This window comes from Cannabis sativa, chromosome 2, assembly GCF_029168945.1.
Source record: "Cannabis sativa cultivar Pink pepper isolate KNU-18-1 chromosome 2, ASM2916894v1, whole genome shotgun sequence".
NCBI lineage: Eukaryota > Viridiplantae > Streptophyta > Magnoliopsida > Rosales > Cannabaceae > Cannabis > Cannabis sativa.
This window is the reverse complement of record NC_083602.1, coordinates 53,654,081-53,660,431: the sequence shown is the minus strand read 5'-3', so window position 1 is coordinate 53,660,431 and position 6,351 is coordinate 53,654,081. Positions and strand designations below refer to the sequence as shown.

Below are 6,351 nucleotides of genomic sequence, written 5' to 3'. Positions count from 1 at the left end.
TTTTATATACTTTAAATTTTCGAACCCAATAAATATATTCTCAAAGGAAATTTTTAAGTTGCTAATTATTTATTTAATTCAACTTAAATTAATTTCCTTAATATTTATATTTAAGATTATTACTAAGATGGAAATAATATATTTTATTTCAATCACCATCTAAGTATAAGTTTATAAATATTATATTAAATTCTTATTTTTGAATTTTAATTCTTAATTTAGAATTTAATGAGATTTATTTATTAGAATAATAAAGAAAATACATTTTAAATAATGAGCTTTATTATTATTAAGATATTCGATCTCCATTGTGGGTTTTACACCGCGTTTGTTTTAGTGAGTAATCCTCCCTAATGGAGGAACGTTCATTAGCAATTTCGCACCGTTTAATCTCGCATGATAAGTGGTTTGTAAGTGTTTTATATGGTATAGATCACCCTAATGGTGGCGACCATATTTGACTTGCAAATTGCGAAACAATGGTAGAAGCTCATGAGATAGAATAGCCTTGACTCTCGCCTAAACGGGACAACGCTGGATTCCAATCTTGATCGAATAAAAGGTTGCTAGAATGTTTAACATTCTAGATGAGCTGACAACTCTATTCAATGGATGGTAGCTTTGACTCTCGCCTAAACGGGACAACCGATATCGCCTTTGTTGAAAACCTTGGAAATTATTTAGGATTGAATTTTTTAAGTATTTTCTCATATCATTCCTACTTGCTATGTGCTTATAATTTCTGAATTGATTTTGTGTGTTAAACCATTATTAATTTCTATTTGTTGATTTCTATTATTTTGTAGTATCCTGTATTGTCAAAATGAATCCCATGTTATCACTGTTAACTGAAAACAAGCTGAATGGATCTAACTTTAATAAATGGAATGAGAACATTAATATTGCTCTCATAGGAGAAAGTGCCTTGTTTGTTTTAACTGAGCCGTTACCTGAAGTGCCTGGGGACAATGCATCCAAAGCTGTGAAAGAAAAGTATGAGCGTTGGCAAAAAGCAAATGACAAAGCTCTATACTTTATGCTTTCTAGCATGGTTGACACCCTCAAAACTCGGTTTTCTAAAACCGAGAAGGCTGCTGAAGTTATGACGAAGTTAAATGAGCTATTCGGTAAGGCATCACTTCAGTCACGCTTTGACGCGACTAAGAAGTACATTAATGCACGGATGGAACCTCATCAAAACGTGTGTGACCATGTTCTCCTCATGTCCAGTTATTTCCAAGAAGCCCAGGATCATGGTGCTGAAATGGACAGTGCTACTCAAGTTAGTCTTATCTTGAATAGCCTGACTCCAGCATTTCTACGATATACATCAAATTATGTCATGAATAAGAAGGAAATTGACTTTCATGAATTAGTCAATGACCTTCAAACTTATGAAAATTTGATTGGAGGACCCAAGAAGAAAGGGAGTAAACCTCATAATCCTGGGAATGGTAATGGGACGATAAAACCTGAAGCAAATGTTGCCTCTGCTTCAAAGCCCAAATCGAATAGGAAGTGGCACAACACCAAGAAGCGAACAAAAGCCAATAAAAAGGTTGCTCCTTCCGGTGATGCTACACTTAAAGGAAAGTGTTTCTACTGCAATGAGAAAGGTCATTGGAAACCCCAATGTCCTAAACTTCTTGCAAAGAAACAAGGTATTTCCATTTATAAACTTTAAGAGTTTTAGTGAATTATTATCCAATTGGATTTATGATTCTGGACTAACTTTGTTTATTTGTTTTTCTTCTTCTTATAGGCCAAGCTACTTGAACTCAATTGAGTTGGATCAGAAAGCTGGACCAAGGGTGAAATCGTCCAGATGAAGATGAAACTCTTCAATTTTTTTTTGAATTAATTGTTTTAGTTTAAAAATAATTTGAATTTCAAATTTTAGTCAGGGATATTTATCCCTGTTTCTCTCATATTGTTGCAATACATTTTTTTTATTAATAAAGCTTCTATTTTTCGAAATTCACTATTGCAATTTATGAGATTGAGCTTCATTTAATTTTATCTTCATCAATTATTACCACATTATATTTGTGTGTTTGTATGTGTAAGTGTTTTTATTATTGATACAAATTCTATAATATTTACAACTCTTCATAGAGTTATATTATATAAACACTAGAAATTATTTCTATGTTTATCAATAATTGTTAATTCTCATACAATTATTAAGAATTTGTTTAATAAAAGGATCTTATGATCTGATAGGGGTGGAGAAAAGTTAAGAAAACTATGGAGTTCAACGATCTTTTATATCTAATGAACTCTGGATAGTATTCAACTCCACATAAACTCTATCACACTAAGAGAATCATGATCTTTACAACCTTTAGGGATGGATCATAATCTCTATATACTTAGGGGTGGAGGTTATCCATAGTACCCTCACTACTACAAAATTAGCTTTTCCCAACGGTTTATAACTGTCTTTTATACCATTTCCCAACGGTTCCTAAAACCGTTGGCTATGTGAGTGTCATAAAAATACGGAACTTTAAAAGACGGTTTATAACTGTTGGGAAAAGTTATTTTAAATGACAGTTTATGAAAAAATCTTTTTAAATGACTGTTTACAACTGTTGGCAAAAGTATTATGTAAATTAAAAAAAAATTATTTAAACTAATTTATTATATATAAATTATTATCTAATTACAATAATAATATAAATAAATTTTAACAAAAATAATAATATAGATAAAAATTAACAAAAATAATAATATAAATAAAAATTAATGAAATAAGAATCATAAAATAAAAATTTAAATTATTATTTCACTACACTAATTTTTTTTTATGAGTCATCATTTAAATATATATTCCACACCTTGAAACTTTACAATCGTTCAACACCTTAAAGGCCTGATAATAGACTGTAACATTTACAACATTTCCATCTACTCTCTATCTATTTGACTAACTTTATTGAAGCTAATTCTGCAAGCCTCCCTTTCATATTTAAGAGCACACAAAATGATTTGAATGATTCCAATACTTATCATTCCTAGTATACCAGATTCTATATATAAGAGCACCTGCTTCTTCACTTTCTAATCCTCTTCTTCGCTGAATCCATTTGATTAACTTCATAATTGTTTGAGCACACACTTTTCTTGAATCAAAACCAAGCAATTGGAGGGGACACACCGCAACACCTCCAAACCGCAACATATATTCCTAATCTTGTTCCAGTACCACAACAACAACTGCACTTCTACACAATGAATGGAAAGGATTAGCAGCCATATCTTCCAAGTTGCACAATAAATGAATCAAAATCTTCAATTCAGTAATGTACGTTTATTAAATTAATTCTAAATCAATCAATTATTTAAATAATTAAGAGAGAAAATCTATAATTAGTTACCTTGAAGGTGCACTAATATAATAAGCTATACTCCCAACACAGATATTCTCAGACTTAATCTATTTTCTCAAAAGATTTATAACAAAGTTTGCCCTGTACATCCTGTAGAGTAAATATAAATAATAAAAAGAGGCCAATCAATAAAATCTATCTGTCTATTTAAAATAGTTTGCCCTGTGCGCATACATATATATATCAAAATTATTATATTTCAATCTACTATTATGATATAAAATTGTGTACATGCAAAATAATTAAAAAAAAAATCGATTCTTATTACTTCTTATTTGAATTGAATCTATATATAAATTAATATTGTGGCAAATTGACTTTTCAATCACTTAAAAGAATGTTTGTAGATATCTGATGTCTCTGTATAATCCCATGATTTTCCAATTAATGTCTTTTGTAAACCCTATTTAATCTAAAGCTTCCTCTATTGACCATCAATCATGAATAATAATAATATTGTAACTATATATGAAACAAGATGATACAAAATCAATTGACTTAATATGTAACTAAACCCAACTTCTAATATAAACTAATGATGTTAAACGCAAATAACTAATCTAAATTATAAATATTATAAAAGAAAGTTAGAAATAGGCATACATATTGATATTAATTTCAACATCAATTTTTAAACCAAACAGAGGAAACAAACACAACATAAAATAAAATTTACGCCATTATTATACTGAACACATATATACAATCACATGAATATACAAAAATCTGAATTAAACAAAAGATTCAAATGTTACCGAAAATTTTCACAAATAAAGAAAAGGTTAGATTACTTTAAAATCTGAAATGTTGTACACAAATAGTTGAATAAGAAGAAGAATCATAGAGAAACCATGGATGTGACCTTGCAATTAGAAAAAAGTAAAGAAATAACAAAGAGAAACTATGAGTATGAGTTTGAAACCTGCATTTTCGTCTCAAACGAAAGGAAAAATGACAGAGCTCAGAGGGTGGGAAGAGCTGTTGAGCGTGGAAGGGAGAAGAGATGGAGCTTAGACGAGTAATGGCTGGAGGCGACTTAGACGAGTAACGGCTGGAGGCGGCTTAGAGATCGAATGTGATTTAACCCTAAATGTAAATATCAATTAACTTCCTAAAAGTATAATGTTTTTTTTTTTTGATAATTAAAAAAAAATATTATTTATATATTTTTTTTTATATATAATTTATTTACTAATATTTGAAAGCATTTTTCTTTTAATAAAAATAACATTATTTTCTATTATAGAAAAAAAAAATTACTGACATTTTTAAAATGTCGTTCAATTGAATCAGTTAAATTATTTTTACAAATGTGATTATGTTATAATTTAGTGACACTTTAAATATTATTAAAATTAACTATTTATAAATTAGTAACATTTTATATTAAATGTCACTAATACATATAAATGCTAACAATTTCTAAAAAATGTAATCAAATAAAATATCATGTTTTTTCTTCCAAAAATAATATTTTTAGGCAAATACCATTAAAATTTAAAATACTATTATTATGATATTTTTTTATGACTAAATTCAAAATAATTCTACAATAGTATTTTATAATGTTCTATTTATACACTTTTTCATTTTTCTTTTTGTTTAAAATTGCTGAATTTTTTTTGTTAATCTTTTAATTAAATACAAACTTGTTAATCTTTTTTTAAAAAAAAAATTTGAAACTTTTTTTTATACAAAAAAAAAACATTTTCTAACAATAATAGTATTTCCAACAGTTATAAACCGTTGGGAATACTAGTATTCCCAACGCTTTATAACTGTTGGGAATACTAAGTATTCCCAACGGTTCTCCACTGTTGGCGTTCACTGTTTTCTTTTAAAAAATCTCATTTAGTATTGCCCACGGTTCTCCACTGTTGGCATTAGTTTTTCCCAACGGTTTCTTTACTTCGGTTCTAAACCGTTGGAAAAAATCTTCCTTTACCTTTTCCAACGGCTTTCATAATTGGCCCCCTTATTAACCGTTGAGAAAAGCCTATTTTGTAGTAGTGCCTATATGTATATTCTTAGGGGTGGAGTCTATTCCACAATTCCCTATGAAACACATATCTTGTTTAAACATGGAAGTAATATAATGAGTCAGCTATTGTCAATATAAATTCTTGATCTTGATTGTATGTTCCATTTCGTTTTTACTGTTATAAGTAAAAGTTTGATACCTTTGAAAGTTCTTTGTTAAAGTTTCACACTACCTTAATTGAGTGGGAGAATTTTAAAGTTCTATACCCATCTTCATTAGGTTGATAATTGTGATAGGTACTTAAGAACACTACTGAAAAGCAAATCTAACCGTTCGCATGGATATGTATAGCTTATCAGAATTATGAGAATAAGATAAAGAACTCTAGTTCAGTCCATTCGAATGACTTGAACCAAGAATTCTTAATCCTCGTAAAATTTGATGGTATCTTAATTTTGATTACTTTATCTCTGGCATGTATTTTTCACTTCAAAATACTAGTCTGCTATGTTGATGACTTAGTCTTGACTTAAAGTTTCAGACTAATACAAAAGTCACAACTAAGTAACTCTCCAAACAATCAGAGGTTAAAAGTATTATTTAACCAGACATCTGTTATTGAGTGGGAGCCATCTGAGATGTAATCAAATAGGGAACATTAGAAGATATTCAAGAAAGATTTATAAAAGTGATCTATATGTCAGATATTAAGGAACTGTGTATCAGTTATCCATGTATCTCACCATCTAATTTCGAATTCTGTAAGATGATGCTTACTTTGGGGGTGGAGGAATTATTGTATAATAATTCAAGCTCTACCAGAGAAGAACTATAACTTGGTCTATTCGAAAATACCAGAAAGTTATATCACTGAAGAAAAGTCTACACTGTATTACATATTTTAAAATATGAGAGATATGTCTTCTGTTAATTCAGATGTACTTTTAAAACAGTAAAGATTTCAGTATCCCTTGATAA

At 29.0% G+C, this 6,351-nt stretch overlaps 1 long non-coding RNA gene across 1 annotated transcript; it reads right to left on the bottom strand.

Annotated features, from left to right (window-relative positions):
- Positions 1-2,763: 2,763 nt before the first annotated feature.
- Positions 2,764-4,504, bottom strand: LOC133028962 (uncharacterized). The gene is made up of 2 exons (XR_009685980.1): positions 4,315-4,504; positions 2,764-3,227 (listed from the first exon to the last, which is right to left on the bottom strand). It is a non-coding gene; the product is annotated as an uncharacterized LOC133028962 (long non-coding RNA).
- Between the last annotated feature and the right edge of the window lie 1,847 nt (positions 4,505-6,351).